The sequence below is a fragment of the Euprymna scolopes genome, chromosome 6, assembly GCF_053919585.1.
Source record: "Euprymna scolopes isolate OS-2025 chromosome 6, ASM5391958v1, whole genome shotgun sequence".
Classification (NCBI taxonomy): Eukaryota; Metazoa; Mollusca; class Cephalopoda; order Sepiida; family Sepiolidae; genus Euprymna; species Euprymna scolopes.
Genome location: NC_136487.1, coordinates 28,814,593 through 28,841,113, shown reverse-complemented (window position 1 = coordinate 28,841,113; position 26,521 = coordinate 28,814,593). Strand labels below are relative to the sequence as shown.

At 31.9% G+C, this 26,521-nt stretch overlaps 1 protein-coding gene and 1 long non-coding RNA gene across 3 annotated transcripts in view; one reads left to right on the top strand and one right to left on the bottom strand.

Moving 5' to 3' along the window:
- Positions 1 to 7,707, top strand: part of LOC145277593 (uncharacterized) — a 127,198-nt gene extending 119,491 nt beyond the window's left edge. The window contains exon 3 of the long non-coding RNA XR_013868164.1: positions 6,856 to 7,707. This is a non-coding gene — a long non-coding RNA (uncharacterized LOC145277593). The remainder of the gene's footprint in view (positions 1 to 6,855) is intronic.
- The window catches only part of LOC145277591 (uncharacterized), a 351,477-nt gene that overhangs the window by 169,715 nt on the left and 155,241 nt on the right, over positions 1 to 26,521 (bottom strand). The window lies entirely within an intron of this gene.

Here is a 26,521-nt window from a genome sequence, read left to right as displayed (position 1 = left end):
ATGTAGCAAAGTTTGCAAGTCTACTGCTGGTTTGAGAAGACACGTGATTGTTCATAGGAATACTCTTCAACCTCCAGAGGAAGTCAACTCGATGGAAATTCCTCACTTTGTATGCCACATCTGCTTTAAGATGTGCAAATCTGAGGCGGGAGTGCAGAGTCATCTGAGATGGCATGGACGACAAGATTGGGAGAACTTAATGCGACGGCGATCATCTGGAAAGATGCAGCAATCATCATGTATGTATGTTTTAATCACGTTGACACACCAGTTCTTGTCAGCAACGTTGAGCCTGGCCAGTACCAGATGGGTGACTATTTGGGAATTCTAGATGCTGTATGTGCTTTCCGCTTATCTCGACATCGTTTCCAGTCGTTCTAAGACTCCACTTGCCATTGGTATTAACAATGTCAACTCAGAAGTGGTGTGGATGGAGATTGCGCAAGTCTTTCCACAAAAATTCCACATGCAGGCACCTTTACAGTGGGTATCCATAGTCTGTCAAAACTAAAGGAAACCTTTTTATGTATGCATGTATGTATGTATGTATGTATGTATGTATGTATGTATGTATGTATGTATCTATGTATCTATGTATCTATGTATCTGTTTATATATGTAAATAATTCGATAAATGAAGTGAGTTTTTCAGGATTTCATTTCATAAATAATTGACAGATTGGGAGAATTTTGTAAAAAAAATGTAAATTTTGTAAAAAAAATGTGCACATTTGACGACCAAAAGTCTTGCGATGCTGAGTGTAAAAAGGAAGTTCATTGAGTGGAAACAAAAAAGCTCACATAAATAAAAAGCGACAGGTGCGCAGTGGTCAATAAAGGGAGCCATTCACAATCTTCTGCAGCATGAAACTACACATTTTTATTGATTTTTATTTCTTAATATAGGTAAAACTGTAAATATGTCTATTCATAACTTATTATGTCAACTAAAAAAAAAGAAATAAATATGTTTTAACTCTTTCGTGTGTTTATCCTCCCTGAGGCAAAAATAAGTTGTCCTCCCCTTACAGCAGACAGCGGAAACTATTAATTCGGTTTGGAACAGCTGGCAAATTCATATCCTTAATCTACCCGCCTCTTTCGAGTTTTAATTGTTTTAGCCTTCAGGCCAAGATCACAGTGTGGTATCTGTTCTTATACTGCACTTCGCCTTTTTTGTCATCGGTCAGTGGAGGAGAAATCCTTCATCGATGAGAGAATTTTTATTTTTGTTTCTACCCAGAGTGCTCCTTTTTGGGGAGCTGTGTCTAATTCTGCCCTCATGGGGAAGTAAGTAAATAAGAATATCAAAAGATTTTCTGCATGGGCAACGGTTTCAAACAATAATGAAAGGAAAAGCATACTTGTTTAATATTTAGAAGGGGGATCAGTTTGGGTCGTTAGATTGACGTAAAGTAAAACATATTTATGCCCTTTCCATTTTGTGTTTTGTAAATGGGAGGAAGAGGACGAAAAGCGTGTGTAGATCTACCACCCTGAATGAACATTTATATATTATTATTTAGGTATATATTCATATACCTAAATATTTCAGCTCAATCACATGCACACACGCACGCGCATATATATATATATATATATATATATATATATATATATATATATATATATAAGGAACTTTGTATATGTGTGTATATGAGTGAGTTCCATATGGACTCTGAAACGGCTGATTTTTATGAACTTTCTCACAAAAGTACTTTATGTATATGGATGTGTTCTCGGATAGGTTTTGTATGGGAATGTCTTTGATGAACATCGATAACCGATAATTGAAATAATCTGATGAGAAAAAGAAACAGGCGATTTGAACCAAAGCCGATATCTTACAAAACTTAGCATCACAAATGCATTTGAAAAGTTTTATTACCACACAAGCCGAAAAGCACTGCATATAAAATCAACAGTAAGATTTTGATATAGCAGGGAAGCATTCAAAATGGGTGTGTCTGTTTAAAGCATAATTGCACTATGATACTTGACTTTTTCATTTAAAACTTAAATAAAAACCATTATCCCCTCACAACCAGTAAGGCCAGGCATATAAAATCAACAGTAGGTTCTCTACAGTGTAATGTATATTACAATGTATTGTGAACTAAATCACTGCGGGAAGGCATATGAAGCTTCTTCCGGTGCACTAGGATAGGTCCCCAACTAGAGCAGGCAATCAGTCGATTGGATTGAAAAATGGGCGATTTAGATTTCGATGATGATAACAATATGGAAGTTTGAAACATTTGTTGATTATCATTCAATCTCGAGCAACATCGGGTCTTCCTGCTAGTGTATATATATATATATATAAATTCGTATTCCTGTCTGTTTGTTTGTCTGTTTTTTCACAATTTGATTAATATATACAAAAGGTTCCCTACTTTACGCTCTCATTTATTTCTATATATTGTATCATTCTTGCAAACTTTTATTTCAAGTAAAATCTTCCATTGCTGTTAATAATGATAAAATAATAAATACTTATTGATTTTAAAATACCAGTAAAGTTAAAATCTATAGATCATCCTACACAAGTGTAATTTTACGTTTACAAAAATATCTACATATTAATTGTGTTTTTTTTTACACTAATCGGGGAAAATAACAACTCTATAGCTAAATATTTACAGAAATATAAAGAATCGGAATCGGTAATTGTATCAGAATCGAGAAAAACATTGGAATCATCCCCATCACTAATATGTATGTATGTATGTATGTATGTATGTATGTATGTATGTATGTACTAAAGAGATTATCATACATTAAAAAAAATGATTTTATTAAATAGCGGTATCTTAGTTAATGTTTCTAGCGAGAGAATTGTCATAAGTGTTCTATTTAAAATCGTTATTTAATAAATTTTAAACAATAATTATATTGATAATATATTTAATTAAATTTATTTTGAATTATTATTCAAACATCGATCTTTAAAAAATCTTTGTTTTAGAGTTATTTGCCCCTTTAGAACATAAACAAAAAATAAAAACTATCACCTAATAAATAATTTGGTAATCTCAATAAATTTCTAGCGTGAAAAAATAATTCTGAGTAGATAGAAAATAGTTTGGCTTTTATTGTTTTTTTTAAATATTCAAAAAAAAACACACACACACACACTTACGAAAATCTTAAAAAAAGATTTCATGTGTTTGTTTTTATTATTCTATAAAAGAATATACAGAAATCGGTAAATTTGTTACGATGTGACTTACCTAAAAAAAAATAAAAATTGTACTTTTTTTTGCCTAATACGTTTAAATAGCCTTTATAAATAATATTAAAGAAATTTTGAAAAGAAATAAAATTAACATTTTAGAGTGGTGGATCACTTTTCCATATTAACTTAACGTAAAATGAGCACCCACATTTTGGCCACCAAGCGTTCAACGAGACATGTCACCTCTAGCATGCTTTAAAGTTTGGCGATCGAAGGGGGGCAAAACATGACAAATACAATTTGTTTTTTTATTGTATTTTGTGGTGGGGAGCGGGAATTACATTTAAAACATAAAATAACGATAAATTTAATTAATTTTTTATGAGACTACTCTGTACTTTCACCTAACAATTTCATAAACAAAACGAACCCCAAAATATGACAAATTACTTTGGGAGTTAATCACCTAAAGAAGGCCAGAGGATGAGTTGGCCGAAATATGGTGAAACAATAACAAATAAATAAATATGCTGAATTCCTTGCCTTCGTGTTTCAGGCCGAAGTATTTCTATTCGTATTTATTGACAACAAGTGGATTGTTATTTGAGAGATTAGGATTAGTCCTCTACAATCTAATAATAATCTCATTTAAGCCTTACTATTTTCGTAGATTTCTTCAGATGGAAAGAAAAAAATGAAACGTTTAATGTTTAAACTCACTTAGCGGCGTTTTTGTATTTATTTGCTTTTCCACGAGAGCAAAATGTGACACAAGGTCGTTTTGAATGGGGCGGGGGGGGATCAACTCCCCCAAAAGGGACACTCTGCCAGTAGGCAAAAATACAAATTGCCAGAGTATAAAAGGGTTTCCTCTAAATTGAATAAGGGCAAATTAACTGCAGTGTAGCATCAGAACTGATACTGCACTTTGATCTTAGCTCGAAAGCAGAGGCGTTTTTAATGTTGTCAGAAAATAAGAATTGTTATGATCGTTGAATTGGATATTAGAAAATTGTTTTCTTTTAAACGCATACATATAAATTGCGTGATTATAAATGTGTGTGTGTGTGTGTGTGTGTTTGTGTGTGTGTGTGGGGGGTGACCTGGAATTAAAGAATGTCTCACCCAAATACTTACCGCCATCTTTTTTCGGGTGTACAAGGTCAAGGATGTTGTCCTACTTTTATTCAGCTTGTAACGATAAACGAATCAAAGGCTCCAAAAAGAAACGAAGCATGAAACACACGTGCGTGTGTGTGTGTGTGTGTGTGTGTGTGTGTGTGTGTGTGTGTGTGTGTGTGTGTGTGTGTGTGTGGCTTCCTCCAGTCTTGACAGACTATGGATACTCACTGTAAGGGTGTCTGCGCATGAAATTTGTGTGGCAAGAGTTGCGCAGTCTCCAACCACGCCTCTCCCGAGTCAACATTGTTGTATACCAGTAGCAAGTTGAGGTACAGGACGACTGGAAACAATGCTGAGATGAGCGGAGAGCACATACAGCGCCTAGAATTTCAAAATGATCACCCATCTCGTACTAGCCAGGCTCAACGTTGCTTAACTTCAGGGATCTGGCGAGAACCGGTGTGTCAACGTGATAAATCAAGTAAACCTTATGTCTAGATTCCTTATTCTAATTTTGATCAAACTCCATTACGTAATTTTAATTCTGGAAAATGTTTCAAATGCAAGGCTTAAGTTTAAGAAATCTTAAAACGAAATTTGAACTGCTTAATAATACTAATAGTTATGGACCAAATTTAATGCACATCTGAAAAAAAAAATGAAAGTAAAAAAAAACAACTACCGAGTAACACCGGTTTCTACAGCTAGTAACTAATATTTTTCTCTTTTTTCTATAGAATAAAATTGAACGTATGGGCGTCCGGCTCACTTCAATAATTACGTATGAAAATGTAGGATAGGCTTACTCTTAATATTAACTGATAATAATAATTGAAGGGAAAAATAATGATCATTATACAAAATAAAATTTTATGAGCATAGACTAAAAGGTTTAATCTGAATTACTTTTTATAGAATATTTTGACTGCAGAAATTCCCCTCTGGATCAAAGTATTGTAGGTTTTCTATAACAGATGCCACATACTAATTCATTATGTCTCGGCTATTAGCCATTATCTTACGTAATTTTCGAACACAATTATAGACACATTAAGTCGTTATAATAAAATGCGACATTGCATCCAAGGAGCAACACCATCACAATCGCGACATCTATAGAGGAAGTAGCCCCTATTTTTCTCTATGAATATTTAGTCCTCCCACTGTTACCAGTTGACACCGGGTCCTATTCTACATTTACTTACGATAATTACATTGCATAAATCGTAACTGGTTATTAACTACATGCACATAACATAAAGTTTCCATTACCCGATTCAAAAAATAATACATTCTCCCTTCTCAAAATCCGCCCCATCAGATTGTCTGAGACCGGCCAATTCTATTATTTCAGAATCCACTTCTTCACAAATAAACAAACGCACGGGTACATTGTAATTTATTTTCCGATTTTGGGGCGTCTTTTCAACCCTTACACGATGTTTTCTTCTTTTTTTTATTTTGTTTCCGACATGTTTTATTAAATTTTTCTTCTTTTTTTTACATTTACTATTACTCTTAACCCCTTTACTTACTTATATATTTCCTACGCTTATCTAGCCTTCAACCATGTTAATATCTTGTCAATCGCTTACAACCCGTACACAATGCTATTTTGTCTGTCAACAAACGAAAAGAAAACAAAAAGTATTGTTTTCGTTTGTTGACCGACAAACAAATTCTAAAATCTTTTCATTTTTATATAAAACACGTGATTGGACCCAAAGACTGAAATAAAACCAAAAAGAATTTGATTTTAATTATTTTTTCATCATTTTTTATTTGACTAAATTTATTCCAGTTGAGGCCGCTATATAGCTTTTATACTTTAGCCTTTCTAATGTTTGACAGATTGGCCTTAAAAAGGCTAATCTGTAAATCCTTAGAAAGACCAAATTTTTAAAGCACTACGGCGGTCTCCAATGTCGTATATTAAGTCTCATAAAAATGAAATTTTTTTCTGGTTTTATTTCAGCCTTTGGATCTAATAATGTGTTTTATATAAAAAGTAAATAGTTTTTATAATTTTTGTGTCTGTCAAATAATTTACGCCGCTAAAGTACAAATTTACTCTAAATTATATATATATATATATATATATTTGTATATATATATATATATATATATATATATATATATATATATATATATATTTTACTTCTCTTTTCCTGACTCATTATCGACATTGCTCAGACATTAACTTTTTTGTAAGTAAATTTCTACCTTAGCTCTACCTCCAATTTTTTTTTTTTTTTAATAACGACTTTAATAGATTTTCGGATATGCTGAATAAGACAATCTCTTTTAACTTTAAACATTTGAAATTTTACATAAAGTGTATTCAGACATAATGTTAACGAGCATCTCCCCCCCTCTCTGGCATGTATATATATACACATATATACATATATATATGTATGTATGTATGTATGTATATATATACATATATATATATATGTATACATACCTAAAATTTTGCATGTGCAATAATTTATATCTCTACGGGTTGTGTGGACAGTTACAGCTCTGAACTAATTGTGGTTTCTGTTTTACAGGTGTTTGAACTGAATCAGCTGTGAAATGGAGCCTGTTGAATGTCGAGCAGTGATCCAGTTTTTGTATTTGAAAGGACGCACACCACAGGAGACTTTTGATTCAATGAAACAAGCTTATGGTGATAATGCCCCATCATATGACCTTGTAAAACGCTGACATCGTGAATTCAAACATGGCCGGAAGTCTGTGGAAACAGCTCCCAGACCTGGTCGTCCCCCTTCTGCCATTGATGAGGCATCTGTCCGTCAAGTTGAGGCTGCCATTTTGGAAGATCGGTGCATTACTATTCGCCAAATAGCCCAAGATGTCAAGATTAGTACAGGGTCTGTGGAAACTATCATTCATGACCATTTACATATGCATAAGGTGTCTGCCAGATGGATTCCCAGGTTGCTCACACAATTCCAGAAGCGAGAACGCGTCGAGTACTCGAGGGTTAATTTGGAGATATGCCAAGAAGATGAGTGAAAGTTTATCAAAAGACGGATAACACAGGATGAAACCTGGATCCATCACTATGATCCAGAGCCCAAAGCCCAGTTAATGCAGTGGAAGCACTTGGACTTACAACCTCCAAAGAAGGCAAGGGTGATACCCTCCGCTGACAAGGTCATGCTCACAGTCTTCTGGGACCAGGACGGAGTAGTGATAACAGATTTCCTGGCAAAAGGTACCACAATTACAGGAGCCTATTATGCTTCACTTTTGAGGAAATTAAGCGAAGCTATCAAAATCAAGAGGCAGAGCAAGATCAGCGAAGGAACCCTCCTCCTGCAGTACAACGCTCCGGTCCAGAACTCGCCCTGCGTGTATATATATATATATATATATATATATATATATATATATATATATATATATATATATATATGTATATGTATATGTATATATATGCATATGCATGTATGTATATACATATATATATATATATATATATATATATATATATATATATATATATATATATATATATATATATATATATATATAATTTGCGGGGGAATTAGACCTAGAGTCAAAAGAGCAGAGTTTACGTTAATGTATTAGTAAATGTACTAATACTATATAAAAAAAAACAGTGCTCGCTGTAATGTAGATATATAATAAGCTCGATAGGTATGGATATCCTAGAGTACTTAAATGTTGATTAATAATTTTTTAATTGAAAATCAGTTTCAAAATGAAAAAAAAATATTGATTTTTATTTTGTTTTGTTTTTCCTTTTAAAACTGATTTTCAATTTAAAAATTAGGAATCATTTTACTCAATATATATATATATATATATATATATATATATATATATATATATTCCAGGTAAAAGATATTCCAAAAGTAAACACAATTGGATTTAACAACACGGACTGACTGTTTCGCAGTATCACAGCTGTTCAGTGTGACTAAACTATCACCCATTCCGTGCAAGGAATCAAAACTATTACCATCTGGTTAATAATCCACAATTTTAACTTTATGGAATTGATATTTGCAAACAATCTATTCAAATGTATATTTTTAAAGTGATCGGATTGTTTCTTCGCATTACACTGAACAAGCCGTCGGCAAAATTATTTACGACAGTGCTCTACCCAAGAAAAGGGCTTATATGTATATATATTTAGACATAATAAATAAAGCTCCTCACACACACACACACTCACACACACACACACACACACACACACACACACACACACACATATATATATATATTTATGTGTGTATATATATGATTATGTGTGTGTATGTGTGTATATGAGGAGCTTCTTTTTAATTTTATCCTTTTAGCTATGGTTAATCTCATATTGACAATGACAGGAAAAGTTACAGGCTTCCATAACTATAATTTTTATATTTTTTTATCCGGTTCTATTGAAGTGGTTGGCCAGTTTAGTTTTGAATGACCTAAATTGAAAAGATAAACATATTATTTAGTTTTGCTTGCTTATATATATATATATATATATATATATATATATATATATATATATATATATATATATATATATTTGTGTGTATGTGTTATATTATCTTGAAAGAGTCGGAAAGCAAGTAAATATTATATCATAAATGGAAAGTATTACTTTTCTTGTGACAGCTGTTCTGGAATGAGGACAGAATTACAGCCAACAAAAGAGTGCGAAAAGAAAGAGAGGAGAGGTTTTTTAATGGAAAAGAAACTTTAGAAATTATATAGGATCAATGATTAAATGTAACTTTCAACAAAATAATAATTCGTCATAAAAGAAAGAAAATACAAGTAAATGGCAATGTAAAGTCCTATATGGACTCATGTTCTTTGATTTTTGTTTTTCCTATACCAGTGTCACGTGCTAAGACTGTGCACGCAGAGACACAGAGACATATACATATACACACGCGCGCAGAACAGTCTGAAAATAAAGTGTACCGAGCGATGGGCGTAGCTGTCAAAACTGACGTCGCTGGAGGTAAACAAGTCAAATAACTGGCCCCACAGCCGCCAATAAAATGTCAAAAAGCGATAAAAGCATGAACCGCTGCTGAATCCGCCACCTCCTGCTTCCGCTTCCGTCTACCGCTTGGAAGCGCACATACAAGAAATAAAATAATAATTTTATAATTTTCTAACAAACGAATTTGTATTGCGAGTTTGTTTTTTCTTGCCTGACCACACACTACTATTTTTCAACCCGGCGTGTCTCTCTCTCTCTCTCTCTCTCTCTCTCTCTCTCTCTCTCTGTATATATATATATATATATATATATATATATATATATATATATATATATATATATATAACTACTTCATTTACTCACATAAAATTAATATACGAAAGTATAAATTTATGCGTAATCTTTAAGTATTTACTTCAAAAGTGCTCAATACATAGGTAGAGCTAGTTAGTTAGTTATAAAATATATATGACGATTAAGCTACACTGAATATTCCGCGTTTCATCCACTCTAGGATTCTTCAGACTTATGCGCAGAATATTCAGTGTAGCTTAATCGCCATATATATTTTATAACTATATATATATATATATATATATATATATATATATATATATATATACATACATATATATATAAGTTTCGTGGTTTCATTTTAAATTATGAAAAAACAACATATTGAGGTATATATTCGATTTAAGAATTTATTGCTTGACAAAGGAATATATAGAAAGGGTTATTTTAATTTCCTTAATCCATGGATTTTCAACAATGGCTCATTTCATCAGAAGAAATGAAATGCAGTTAGCAAAATGTTCAGCTGCGAATGGACGCTATTTTTCTTTTCAGCATAATTATTGAAAATAGTTTTTGGGTGGTTGTGGATAATTATATGGAGAAAATTATACGAAAAGAGAAGTTGATACAACCTGGGTAGTCCATTATCGGAAGGAGTCTAATGTCATTCGGGGTTACAAATCCGGGTAGGCAGAAAATAGGCCCATGGGAGAAAGTGATAATTCCATATAGCGAAAGGAATATCTATCAGGATTTCCATCTAAATTCTATCAGTATCTTATCTCGCTTATATATATATATATATATATATATATATATATATATATATATATATATATATATATATATAAGATAGATATGATATATGATAGAGTGAAGGAGAAGATATATATATATAAGATATATATATATAATATATATATATATATATATATAAGATAGATAAGATATATGATAGAGTGAAGGAGAAGATAGATAGATAGTGATTGCATCCCAATGACCAAAAGAAAAATTAAACATATTAATAACATTAATAAAGACAGACACAAAATAAAAACAATTAATATTTGATCGTCACCAAAGAGCACGATAAAAATGATGAATAAACAAAAATTATGACAGTGAACTGCTTCTTTCGTTTTTGCTATCTGGATGTAACCAACTAGTATATATTCCTTGAAGCAGGAAACGTAACTTCAACGATATTTTTATTTTAAATAACTTGGATGATATATATATATATATATATATATATATATATATATATATATATATATATATATATATATATATATATATATGGATTTTACCGTCACTGGATTATTTATGTTCCATCAGACTATCCATTCATGTGTAATCACCTTTTTCTTCACCATATTCCCTTTGCTTCACTTTTTTTTGTTATCAAGTAAGATCTTTAACTTACTTGTTTCATCAAATACTTTTGCATGCAAAATCCGACTCCTCATTTTGCTAATTCCTACCCTCTGATAAGAAGGAAAGTATTTCTTCGAAACTCCGCGGATTAAGGACTATCCACTTATCTAGTGTTTCATTTTCAGATTAAATATGTTTTAACTCATTTCAAAGTGTTTTTTAACATGGTTTATTAACACACATATGTGTTATCATTATTAATCAGTGATATGTTTAGATATCGCGAGATTCGGTTGGCGTTCAGGTATCTATCAACTGATCTAAACGAAATTGCTAATGGAGTAGGATAAGTTATTTTGCATATAATTTAAGCTATTTATTTATATTTATTACAATACTGATATCGGAAGTACTAATTGTTTTTTGTTGATTAATCTTTAATCTGCTCTTTAATCCTAATCTCCTCGTTGACTAATTCACATTTTTCATTCTCCGAGTAATTATCCGTTTTACAAACAAGTACAATAAATTGTCTCTCCTAATATTAATTTCGTTTTTTTTTTTAATATTTTATGTTGTTTTTATTGCTGCTGTTTGTTTGTTTGCTTGCTTGTTTGTTTATTTACTTAGTATCATTCACTTATTTCTTGTAAATCACATTATTGCTGCTGGCATTCGTTACCCCGATATCTTTCTAGTTAGAATTCCTTCTAGAAAAACACCGTGCACTTACGAGAGGAACCAAGTGAAGGTTTCCAACATCTTTACCTGAATTATTTTTACCTTAAAAAGAAAAAGAATCATTTTGTCACCGACAGACATTTATTGTTTCAAAAAGGATATCATTATTAAGGAGAGAAGAAAGTTTACCTTTGGTTTATTTTCGATAGCCTCGTGACTTTTGCTACCCTTATTTTGTCCTTTAATTGTCATATTCCACAAGCGACATTTCTGACAAAGGAGGAAGTATTGCTGAGTCGAAATCTGCTCATCTAACAAATATTATTGTAAGTCTGTGTCGTTAAACAATTAGTCACCGTCATCTTATTGCTGCTTTTTTTTTTTTTGCCAGAGATGCTGACCATGCTTCACTTGGTAGACTAAACCCTATAATTTTCATTGTTTTCATTTATTATTGTCAATTCAGCAGTATTTTGCCTAAGTCTGTTAACAACGTTCATGTAGATATCCAATTTTCTCAAAGTCACAACACTTAAAAAAATAAAAAAATTTTTTTAATGTTTTTTGCTCGTCTCTCAAAATATTCCTACCTCAATACATTTATGAAAAAGGAAGAAATCTATAGAATAATAGTACTGCAAATAACCTACGAAACACTCTAACATTACATACGTGTTAAGTTGTAAATAGGTAAGGACCCAACACGTTGTAGACTCCATCGCAAAGAAATACAGGGTGTCCCAAAAGAAGCTGATGGTTAAAAAAAAATCATAACTTTCTTAATTTTTTATATTTTTCTTTTATTTTTTCAGATCATCTAGAGTAACCCTTACAAGGGCATCATGAGTTGTTATACTACCGAGGAGTGGATATTTATCGTAAAGTCGTATTTTCGGTTGAATGAGTCAATATCAGAAACTCAAAGAGAATTTCGACGAAACTTCAACACAAGAAATTCCCCTATTCCCAATGTAATAAAAGCTATGGTGGTTCGATTTCATGAGCAAGGGTCTGTATGTGACCTCCCTAAATCTGGTAGACCCCGTACGGCAAGAAGTTAGAATCGTCAGAGATTAGTAGAGAGTGTGGCCGAGGATCCATCCACACCAGTAAGAAGATCAAGTCAAATTGGGGTCTCTCGATCATCTCTTCACAGAATGCTTAATGAAGAGGACAAATTTACATATAAAATTCAATTAGTGCAAGAGCTTCAGCCAATGACAATGGACAATGCCCTGCAGAGAGCACAAGAGTGTGAAAATAAAAATGGTGGACATTTGAGTAACATCATTTTTCATAACTAAAATTAGACCTTGTGAAAAACATACTCTAGATTAAGTTGTGTAAATAAAATTAGAATAAGTAGACTATAATATCTTACTATATCTCAAAAAATCACGGAGAGGCTCATCTACCTACATATGAAAATTGGTAAGCATAACTTAAATATTGAGGAAGTTAATCAAATTTAAAATCCGTCAGCTTCTTTTGGGACATCTTATATAAGACACGGAATAACTCGATTCACTTTTTTTTCTTTAGACATTTATTTACAAACATTTTTTTACAAGTTTTTACTATCGCCCTCGGCCATAGTGCGTAACATGTCTATCTCTGTTGTTCGTTGATGTGATTCCCGCTTCGGGCCTATCTCTCGATCACGTCTTGTATACCTTTTGAACACCGCTCCCTTCTCTGACGTAATTTACCTCGCGGGCCACGTCTCTCAAACACGTCTTGAATGCCTTTCGAATATTGCTCCTTTCTCTGACGTGATTTACCTCCTGGGCCACGTCTCTGAAACACGTCTTGAATACCTTTTGAATGCTGCTCCCTTCTCTGGCTTTTTTTTACCTTACGGGCCACGTCTCTCAAACACGTCTTGAATACCTTTTGAGTAAGGCTCCTTTCTCTAACATGATCCCCGGTCAGCGCACACGTTCTTCTTTTTATATTCTTTTTTCTGTCTTTCTTACTGTGACGTCATTTTACACACGGCTCAGTCATTTGTGTTTACTCACGTTCACCCCTAACAAGGCATATCGCTAATTGAATCTCTTTGAGAGCACGCCTATGAAAAAATAAACAAGATGTTGGTTTACGTTACATTTAAACTTCTTCATATCGGTACAATAAGGGAAGCAGGTAGCAGGAAGGGAATTCCAAACTCTAGCTGTTCGAAGGAAGAAACTATTAGAGTAGATAGTTTCTTTTGTCATTTAGGGACTTCAATAGTGAAGAGGTGCGATTTTGTTTGCTGAGCGGGTTTGTCGGAGATATGTACGTCGAGGGGACAGAAGTGCAGCCAGTTTATCTGAGCACATTCTATTAAAATACTTGTAAAACAGGCACAGGAATGCAACATTGCAGCGATGGGACAGGGGTTGGAGCTTAGTAAACAAAGTGGGGCCTATTGGATTAAAGACTTTTTGGACCCTATCCAAGAGGGAGGGATTAGTTGTAGATGCACCAGCCCAGATGTGGCAAACAGCTGCCATACGCTCGTCCGTGCTCTGTTACATCAAAATAAATAACGTTTCGTTTCATAGCATTAAATGATCTAACAATAGCGATATATTGTTGACTTGAACGAGCCAACCGATCCTCTATTATAAAATTGTCTATTTATCTGACAACAAAAATTATTTTTACAGAAAAAAAAAGAATCATTTTGACATTGACAGACATTTATTGTTTCTAAAAGGATATTATTATTAAGGAGAGAGGAAAGCCTCGTGACTTTTGCTTCCTTTATTTTGTCCTTTAGTTGTCATATTCCGCAAGCAATATTTCTGACGAAGGAGAAAGTATTGCTGTATCGGAATCTATTCAATTAACACATGGTGTTGGCTGTTTTTTGAAATCTTGAATTCGTATCCTTTAGTGGCTTCATGCCTTGTTTGGAGCGATTTCCATAAAGAAAAATGTGCAACTGCACTATGATAGCGAAATTCAGAAAACAAAACAATCGATTAAAAAAACAATAGGAGCTACTGACGTTTTGTGTGAATTCCAATTAAAAGTCATAGCATATACTTAATTGGTATGTCAGTAGTACTTAAATATTATCGCATTATTTAAAAAAAAAATACGATTTTCGATCTTTATAGTAAGAAACCCTCGCCATATTTCTTTTGGGAACACGTGACAAGGGAAGTAACCCAGTTGTGTTAAAAAAGACAATCGTTTACACACAATTTCTTTAAAAATTGGCAATAGTTACACCGTATTTACCTCCCTTCGAAACTCTTCTTTGTTTTTTCAGCCAAATATTTTATTTTCGCTAATTTTTGCCAAAAAAAAAAAAATGTTTTCTTTAATAATTTTTTTCTACCTAATAGTTTATCGTAATATTTGGATATATTCATTACCGTAATATGACAATTAAGTAGAAACAATTAGTTTGCTTTGAAATTTAATATTAAAAATTTCGAATTTCGCTATTTTAGTGTAGTTGCACGTATAACAGTCTACAATACAGATGGATGTAGAAAGCACCGTATAATTTCAATGTGGTCTCACTAATATCATATACAATACTAAAATTATGAAAATCTTGCTTCATCACTTGTTTGTAAATTGGATGCTTTCGATTGTTGAATGAAGCCGAATAATACAAGAAGTATTGGAAGGAATAGAATAGAGGAAATGGTCTAGTAGCATCAGAATAAAAAAGGATGTAAGAGAATAGCAAAAATAAATAAATGACATAAATAAAAAGAAAACGAAGCGGCAAAGGCAGTAATAGAAGCAGCGACAGTCAAGTGCCCTAAATTTATATACTTCTGACCCAGGCATCAACGTTGACTCAACGGGTCATAGATCGTTCGTTAATTTTAAAACCAATTAAAACAAAAGTATCGTTTTATACGTTTTAGAACTGTTAACAGTATTTTTCCTTATGTAGTTGTGTCTTTTTTTAATGTTCATATGCACAGTGTTCTGGTTGTTTATACCCCAGTAATTAATTAAACTCTCACACGGTGTTGCATTTCACTATATGCTTATGATTTAAGTGGGTTTGATGGACAAGAAATGATAGCTTTTATCTGTAAAAATGAAAATAAAACACTCCTTGGAATTAAATAAGAAATCGACTGTATTAAATATCAATATGTAAACGGAACAACAGTGTTAATCAGTGCAAAGTGTTTATGTGGGTTCTAAAAAAATTAACACTCATATTCACCTCAAACAGGACGTATTGCCACTTAGTCGTAAGGGGTTACTATTTGAAGCCATGTCTACGAGGACACTATGTAGGTATGGAGCCACAAGATGCCTCTCCACATTATATTTAAAATCATATTATTACGGCCAGGAAAGCAAAATACAAGGAGAGAATTCCAAAAAAAATATCTAGCAGTCCAAAAGAAGAAACTATTAGAGTAGAAAGCTTTCCGGCACCTACTGATCTTTGTAGTTAAGGAGTGGGATTTTTCTGCTTGTCGAGTTAGTCATGGGTATTTACTTTTTTTCTTGGGGGGGGGGTGCTATGAGCTTATCAGAGCACATTCCATCAAGTTACTTGCAAAACAGACACAGAGATGCAACATTAGGGCGATGATACTGTGGTTGGAGCGTGGTTGATAATAGGGGACTTATTTTAGACCTTTTCTAAAAGGGAGAGACTAGTGGTACATGCATCCGTTCAGATGTGGCAGCAATACTCCATGCATGAGCGAACGATGGCTTCGTGGAAATACAAGATACTGTCAAGTGTGAGCAGTTTCGTTATGTCTAACCCCTCTTCCGTTTTTTTTATTTTAGAACTAAAACTGACTTATTAACGTGGAATCAAAATTGAAAAGAATAGGAAGGGCGTGGAAGGTTAGAGAATATACATGAGTCTAAAATGTAAACCATTTTTGCGCATGTAGGTAATAAAAAATACATGCATTATCAACATACAGTCCCGGGTTACAATTGCCCCGATTTACAAGTTTTAGCTATGACGCACAACCCAAATTCTCTGCCAGAAATGATAGAAAAAATATACTTCGTCATCAATGGTCACACTCGCTATTTATTTTGTCTGATAGGTTGAGGTTACAAGTTCAACAGCTTGTCTGACTGCTGTTTTCGACTAGTAGTACAAGAGTCACAACTCTTCGGTAGCGGTAAGAGTGGGTGCTCTATAAACAATTGTATGATATCGGCATAATTGTAGTGCCATGCTGCGTATGGAAAGCGTTTCTGCATTCATCTCTTACAATATTAACATAAAATTATAGAATTTCTTTAGCAATTTAAATTTTAATATATAAATGTCTGACTACTTAAAAAAACACTCGTAAAAATACATACACGTTGGTCTTTATTACAGAGTGAAGGATTAAAAGAACTTAATCAGATAGAGAAAGGAAAAAAATAAGAGGAAACGACAAAGAGAAATTGAGAGGGGGAAAATGAGCGATCAAGTAGAAGAGAGAGAGAGAGAGAGAGAGTAAAAATAGTGTATGAATACTGCACGCATGTTTTTTTTTTTCATATCAAAATTATGTTTACAGTTAAAAATCAGAAAACAAGAAAATTAATATCCAACATTCTATAATAAAAACATGCGTTTATTTGTTTATTATGTTAGAAAATTTTTAAAAAAAAAACTGCATTTTTAGCCTCAGGGGAAGGTAGAAAGCCAATACGTAGTCAGATAATCACCATTTTCTGATATGAATTCGGAAAAAAATGTACTACTATAAATTAAAAATATAAACGCTATGAGTTTATTTTCTTCTTTAGATCATCAGAAATGATAATAATTATTTATATATGGAAAATAAAATTGCTGAAGTAATTACACGCTTTCAGAATTAACATTAGTACAAATACTGGCTGGGTATATTTTTTCTGTTATTTTGACGTACAGAGCAGTGATACTAATTGATGGCCAGTTTATTTCTGGAGTCCATGTACGCAAATTTGATAGAAGAAAGTTGCATATGTACTGCATTGATGGCAACGCAGTTGTGTAACGTGCGTAACACAACAGATAGTAAAAAAGCATACAAGTAGGCATGAATCCTATGGTCTTTTGGGATTTGTATTTTAATTACAAGTTTCGTTTTACAATGTTTTGAAATTTATTATCGCATTGGAAAGTATTTACCAGACGTAGTAAGAGTTTGGCGTGGAATTGTGGTCTTTTCTTTACTCGCTCATAGTTTTTATTGGCCAATGTAGGGATTGAACAGTGTATGGATTGAACAGTGTATGGATTGGACAGCGTATGGATTGGACAGTGTATGTATTGGATAGTGTATGGATTGAATAGTGTATGGATTGAATAATGTATGTATTGAATAGTGTATGTACTGAATAGTGTATGGATTGAATAGTGTATGTATTGAATAGTGTATGTATTGAATAATGTATGTATTGAATAATGTATGTATTGAATAGTGTATGTATTGAATAGTGTATGTATTGGATAGTGTATGGATTGAATAGTGTATGGATTGAATAATGTATGTACTGAATAGTGTATGTACTGAATAGTGTATGGATTGAATAGTGTATGTATTGGATAGTGTATGTATTGGATAGTGCATGTATTGAATAGTGTATGTATTGAATAGTGTATGTACTGAATAGTGTATGTATTGAATAGTGTATGTATTGAATAGTGTATGGATTGGACTGCACATAACAATCCATTACTTATACAGTATTTTTCGAACAGTAATCAGAGAAATTCCAAGCATGGCCAAGTACTATTATATTGGTTTTATTTGGATTCTTCGAACAACTGTTCTTATCTTGAATGCCATTTTCACGGCGTTTCGGTCGATATAACCTCTGACCTTCTTCAGATACATCTTTTCCAACTCGGGAATTTTGATGGAATTTCGAACGGAACTCTCTAATTATTTCACGGAAGTAGCATGCTCTTGTTCCGTCAGCCATGACTGGATAGAGGTCCTAAGTAATTCGCAATTAACAATAAATAAATAAATTACAAATTACTTAGGACCTCTATCCTGTCATGGCTGACGGAACAAGAGCATACTACCTCCGTGAAGTAAATAAAGATTTCCGTTCAGAATTCCGTTCTAATTCCAGAGTTCGAAAAAACATTCCCGAATCAACAAGATACCTAAAGAACGTCGGAGTTTACATCGACCGAAACGTTGTGAAAATGACATACAGGATGAGAATAATAGTCCAATGAATCCAAATAATACAAATAACAAATCCTCATCTCAAAAATTCAGAAACATAACTATCATATTCGTTGGGTTTTTTAATGTCATCTTTTGCGGCTTACAAAAATCATTTTATATTCCTATTCTTCAAATCTAATGTTTGGTGTATGGATGATCTTGACGACAGTGTGTAATAAGCCTCCGTATAAAAGAGTTCTTAATTTTTTTTCTTGTGTTATGGGCATTGAAACGAAGGATCAAGCAGAGGCCTTACGACATCTGATGCATTTTTACTACAGAAATAAAACCTACATGAACCTGCACAAAGTATTCCATGTTGTTAGAGAATGGCTGTGTCAGAAATGGTTTGCTCGATTCCGAAAAAAGGAATTTTTCAGTGATAGAATCTCCTCGCTTTAGCCGGTCAAAGACGATCGATAATGACTAAGTGAATAAGATTGCCGTTTGACAAGTAGACAAATCATTTTCAAGATTCCCTAATCGAGTGTGGAAAATCAATTGTATAAACTTGATTATGTTTCTAAACTTATGTTTGGGTTCCTTCTTCCTAAAAGACAAACGAACTTTTTTGCCAACCTATATATATATATATATATATATATATATATATATATATATATATATATATATATATATATATATATATATATATATATATGCATGTTACCCATTAGAAGCCGTTACTATTACTATTACTCTATGCAGGGGATGAGTGACACAGTTATTTTCGCATAATATGCGTTGAAAATCAACTTACGACGGGTTGTACAAACGGAACGCTGACGTAAGAGCGTAATTCGACACTAGAAAAGAAAGGAAAACAAAAAGAATAAACATCAGGAAAACCACCCGGATGTAGAACTTGCGTAAAAAAACATTTCATACAAAAAAGATATAAAATATTTTTAATGGAAAAGTGAAATTCTTTTTTCTCTAGTGTTGGATGCTTTTTATAAGGATTGAACCCTTTTGCAAAGTGCAATCAAAAACGATTATGGAAACGGTATGAAAGGAGAACTAATGCAGCTAAAGTTATCGTCTTACAAAGATTTGAATTTGGGACCATTGTGTTTAGATAATTACACTGATAATTTTTGGTTTCTAATTTCAGAAGAGTTCTATACGTGAAAAGAAAGTTTTAATCTTTTTTAGCGAAATGTTTTTGGTAAATGCAAACAATTATATTTAAATTAACAAACTAGAACAAGAGAGAACATTAGATACCGGAACATTTATTAATTTAAATTATTTTTAACTTCTGTTTATTAAAAAAAAAAAGAAAGAAAGAAAATTCATACATTTAAAAATATACTAAATTGATTGTTACATTCCATGTCAAAATAATTTTATTTTTGCAAGGAGACTTTTCATTACAAAAAAAAGAACTCATGAATCTAAAAATTATTTTAAAAAATATTTCAAAATCAAAAAATACTATTTCAAAATTTAACAAAATTATTGCAAAATTTTAAAAAAATGCTTCAAAATTTAAAAAAAAATCGTATCAAAATTAAAAAAATAATTTGAAAATTAAAAAAATTATTTTATGATTAAAATAATTATTTCCAAATCAAAAAATATAATTTCTAAATTAAAAAGATATGTCTAAATAAAAATATTTCAAAATCTAACTTAAACATTTTAAAAAGAAATTGCACAATTAAACATTATTTCAAATTCAAGACATTATTTCAAAATTTAAAAAATTATTTCAAAACAAAAAATATCATTTCAAAGCTTAAAAAACTTTAAAAAATGAAAAATTTATTTCAACATAAAAAATTATTTCTAAAGTAAAAAAATATTTCAATTTTAAAAAGTTATTCAAAATTTAGAAAATATTTCAAAATATGCAAAAAATATCTTAAAATTAAAATAAATATTTCAAAAATAAAAAATATTTCAAAATCAAAAAATATAATTTCCAAATGTAAAAAGTTATTTCAAAATGATCAAAATTATTTTAAATGTAAACAAATTATTTTAAAATAAAAAAACATATGTTAAAATTTTAAAAAATTATCTCAAAATTAAAAATATTTCAAAATAAAAAAATATTTTAAAATAAAAAAACTATTTCAAAATTTTTCAAAAGTTATTTCAAATTAAAAAATATTTTAAAATTAAAAAAATATTATTTCAAAGTTTTACAAAGTTATTTCAAATTAAAAACAAATATTTAAAAAAAGCATTTTTTAAAATTAAAACAGATTATTTCACAATTTAAAAAGTTATTTCAAAATTAAGAAAGTTATTTCAAATTAATAAAATAATTTCAAAATAAAAAAAAATTAAAAACCAAAACATATTTTAAAAATTCATTTCAAATTTTAAAAGAATTTCAAAATTGAAAACATTATTTCAAAATTAAAAGTATGCTATTCAAAATCTTTAAAATATTATTTCATAAATTGAAAAAAGTATTTCAAAATATAATAATATCTTAATCAAACTGTTTCCTTTTCTTTAGAAACATTAATAAAATAAGGTATTCACTCTTTATATAGTAATTCTTTTGGTAATCGCACATAAAGGGAGACCCTAACTTTTAAACACGCCCCGTCTGTCAATTGAGGTATGGAAGCGCGAAGTGGGTACAATTTTCAAACATATTTTATGTTTATTTTTGTCCCCTCCTATTTAATAAAATATATAAAAAATATGTTAACTTTTTATCAATTATTTTTTTATCGCATACTTTTTCCAATAACTATATTTATTTAAGTTAATGTGTTAAATATTTTGTCAAACTATTTAGATATTTAAAAATATATTTATTTACAGTAACATGAAAAAACAATAGATGTATCACATTTTTTACTGTTTGAGCGGTTTCAAAAAAGTGAATGTTCGACAGAAAATAGTTTAACAGTTTTAAAATGTGAATATTTCACATATGTTAAAAAAATTAAATGCAAACAACATAATGAGTACGAATACAGTAGATGATATTGACAAAACATTTATTTTTAAATCAGTGTCGCCACAGAGATTCCTGTGGGTAAAAAAAACGTAAGTATATTTGAAAAAACAAAACGTAAATATATTTTTTAAAAATATATATGAACAAAAATATCTTAATATTTTGCCCAAACATATAAGTGAGCAGTTTTGAAGGAAAACGTAACTATATCTGAAAAAAAAAACCCAAAAAAAACGAAATATGTTTTTAAAAATATATTAATAAAATATATCTTAATACTTTGTCCAAACATATAAGAAAGCAGTTTTGGAGAATAGGTGAAGTATTGCATCCATTTTTGTGCTTTCATACCTCAATGGACAGACGCGGGCGCCACCTGCCGGCGTGTTCGAAAATTAAGATCTCCATTTAAGCGCAATTATCAATTTTTTTAAGAGGGACAAATTGTTTAAATTGTGTTTTAAGTTAAAAAAAATAAAATAATTCAATGAATGTTAATGCTTTCCGTTGTGTCCGTTAATTTTATGCAAAATGTTTCGTTGAAAATTTCAAGTCTGAACGGTTTCCATTTTCTCGTGTAGAACTCTCCCGAAACTTGAAACAAATAATGGTCAGTGGTAATCTATAATGCGCAAGTGCCGAATTTTATTGAGTTAAATCCAATTAAAGTTATCAAATATTAAAATGTATGCTGAAGCTTGAACATAATGCAACAACTACAACAAAAACAAAAACAAACGACTTATTAGGCGAAAACACTATTAACTATGGTTTGTATGTTAACATCTGGTAATATGATCTCAATAAATAAATAAATCCAAGAAAATGCTATAAGCATTATTTATTTTTATGAATTATTGGAAGCAATGAAATTAATACGCGAACAATAATTCAACATTTTTTTTCAAAAGATTAGTGCTTCAAAAGCATCAATATCTCATAATCTGGCAACAACAGGTAAATGATAGGAACTGAAAAATGTGTTCCATGTGAACTTCATGAACCGGAAAGTATGACAACATTAAGCTTGTTTATCATGTAGAGGCCCAGTTATTTCTATAAGTAGGATATAAAGTTTGAAAGCTACACTCCTCATCTTGAGTGTTATTCGTACACCGTTTCGGTCGAGGTTACCTCCAACAATCTTCAGAATGTTTCTATCGAACTCTGGAATCTGTACTTTATGCAGTACGCCACGGGTCCTTGCGAATTCAGTACGCCACGGGTCCTTGCGAATGACACTCAAGCTGAGAACAGTGGTTCGAATAATCCAAATACTACAAATTATCACTCTTCAACTAAAAATGTAGAAACATCCTATCCTTTTAATGCGCCAATATTTCAGCATTATTTACTTTGGCTTGCAACTCGTCTTTAAATGTACCTGTGTACAAGACATGGATTTTATTCATGAATTTTTATGTTTCGAGCGAATAAAACTAAGTCAAGTTTAAACCTGTTCATTTTACTGGATGAAAACGCGTCATTCATGGAGCATCACAAGCAAGAGACATCCAATAGACTTTACATCGAAAAGTTGTAATTATATCTTGAAAAAAGACTGTGCTGGTGACTAAGCGACGAGCTGTCTCCCACTAGATTTGGCTTGGCATAACTAGAGGTCTAATCAACATTGTACTTATAAGCATTACATTAGAATAGAAACTGGATGTTGAGTTTACTTTTGGCAGCCTCCTGATTCTCAGTTTCCTTATTTTGTCCTTTAGTCCTCACACTCCGTGAGCGGTGTTTCCGATAAAGCGGGAAAACTTGTGATTTCATTGGACGAAATTTATCCATCTAACATTTATCATTGGCTAGTTTTTGATCTTGGAATAGTATTTGTTTAAACGCCTTACATCAAGTGGCTACATGCCTTGTCTGAAGCGATTTAAAAAAAAAAAAAAAAGAAAAGAAAAATCGAGTACCAGATTAAGTAAAAAACAATACTTACCTGACCGTGAAGATGCCAGAGGGTACGATTGTCTTTGATTATATATTATCACATGACATGCACAAATAGACTTGCGAATGCACTTACCTACAAAGGAAAAGAAGAATCGGGTATAAACAATAGTTTCTAAATAAAATATTTTCAAAAAAAGAGTTGATATTTGACAAGTATCAGTTGCACCAAATGTTCTTCAGTTTTTTTTTTTGCTTTGTTTAAATAAATCTATGATTAGGTTTAAAGTTGTCTAAATTGTACATTACATTTCATATATCCCGCAGCTAATGATATATTTCATTCTCTTTGAGGCTTTGTCAATGTTATCTTAATTGGAGTTATGTGTCTCTCTCGCACGGCGGGAGGATGTGACACAAGGGTCAGAAAATGGGATTTTAAATGTCAGCACTCTAGAGAAAGAGATCTCTGGCGTACAAAAAAAAAAAAAAGCCTATGCAGCCCCGTCGGTATTCCCCGGTAGGGGTGGCCTCAGGCGAATAGCAGTAAACTAACCCTTTTTCAAAGAAAGAAAGTACAGCCTGGAAGGTGGACATCTTAGAACTGCCAGAAACATACCGTAATCAACAGGGAATAAGTCACCTCAATAATGACCTAGACTCTATTCATTTTTGTATCGTAACTGCTACGTTTATGCTGAGCAAAATATATTCGTAATGTTCCTACTAAGGCAGAGTTAGACACCAGGGTCGTTTTATTTTTTATTTATTTTTTTTTTAATTCATAATGTTACTTATATAATTATACCGTAGTACCTTTAACGTACGTACGTACGTGTGTCACGATTTCAAGATTATAAATTATTCGATCGGTAGATCCTATTTATTAAAAAGGAGAATAGAAGGTGATAACATACTACGAACATTAAATCAGTATGTAGATACGCTAATTTAATATTCATAGTATTCTATCATCTTTTATCCTCCTTTTTAATAAATAGGATCTCCTGATCACCGAAGACACAATATAAAAAACATTTTAATGATGTCGCTTTTGGGCCGTACGTGAACCTAAAATATACCTTTTTGGTTTTCTGGCTAGGATCCAGGGGTAGTATCTGTTCTGTCTAACGATAGTATAGTGATATTGTGGAGTTTGCGTTCGCGCCGGGCGTCCATAAAATGGAAATATGTCACAGACTCCTATAAGGATATTGGAGATAAACCGTACTAACCGGATATATTCTGACACTACATTAACCAGATTACTTAGATAAATAATTTTACAGTTTAAAAAAAAAGGGGGCTACTATAATATCGTGGGGTCTCCATTTACGCAGAACATCCACAGAATGCTCAGCAGCACTATATTACATATGGAAGGTTCCTTTGTGGAATTTCCACAGGTATCGCTAGTCTATATAGTTATATAATAACCAAGCAAGATTTCGTGTTGTATGTGTATTTTTCTCATCTACTCGTAACTTTAATAAATAAACATTGTATTTTTTTTTTAAATATTAACCACATATTTATTTACATCAAAAATAGAATTAACTATTTCTTCCTAAACCCTACGCTCAAACAGACAACGTCGGGTTGACGCAACCAGTTCTTTATGAATGACTAGCGAGGGGCGTCCGACCTTGCCTGGTCATAAAATGCACTTAAATATATTCTAATTCATGTAGATTTCGTATTTATCATTAAAGAGCCAATTCTCTATTGATTATTATATTGTACCAAATATAAAATTCCAATTTTTTGTTTAAATGACTTGAGTGCCATGAGCTGGAATACAAAACCCAAACATTCAGCGCTCCAGTCACGTTACCTACCGTTTCAGTTGTCGAGACACGGGTAAAAAAGATTTCAAATTAAACTACTTCAAACTATGAATGGATTTGCGCATGTGCATAAGTAATAGAAATATGTCGCCAAGTTGAAATGAATGTTTTGCATGTCGAATTTCCGACATATTTCTGTATGCGTTATTCATCCATCCAAACGAAAATTGTTGTAAACCATCGTTGGTGTAATTTCAGTGTTTAAGAGTTTATCGGTTAAATGTTTTCACATATATTTGCTGCTTCATATAGATAGATAGAAAGCAAACAAACAAAACACGTAAGTGGGCTGCATCAAATCAATTAGGATATTCGTATTATTTGGATTCTTTGGGCTACTGTACTCATCTTCAGTGTCAATAGTTTGAAGAAACTCAATAATACGAATAACCAATTTCAAAAATTCAAAAACATAATTACGATGTTGACTTAGTGATTGGAATAAGATGCGGTATATGATTTTCACGATTCAGAAACGGAGACAAAAACCTGCAGGATGAATCAAGAGAAATGCACCATGGGATACCGCTTTTGTTGATACAAACCCGGCTGGTATGCGTATTATTTGGATTTATCGGACTTCCTTCTTATCTTGGGTGTCATTTTCACAATGTTTCGGTCGATGTAACCTCCGACCTTTTTCAGGTGTATCTTCTCGAACTCACAATGTTTCTGTCGAACGGAACCTTTCTTTATTTCACGGGAGTAGCATGTTCTCGTTCCGTCAGCCATGACTTGATAAAGGGCCTCAGTAATTCACCATTGTAGTTTTTGAAATTGACAAGATGCACTTGAAGAAGGTCGGAGGTTACATCGACCGAAATGTGATAATGACACTCAAGATGAGAACAGTAGTTCGAAGAATCCAAATAATACGAATAACCAATCCTCATCTCAGAAATTCAGAAACCGGATGGTTCGGAACTAAAACAAAGACAACATTAGCAATAACCTTTTTTTGTTTTTGTTTTTGTTGTGTGTGTGTGTGTGTGTGTGTGTGTGTGTGTGTGTGTGTGTGTGTGTGTGTGTGTGTGT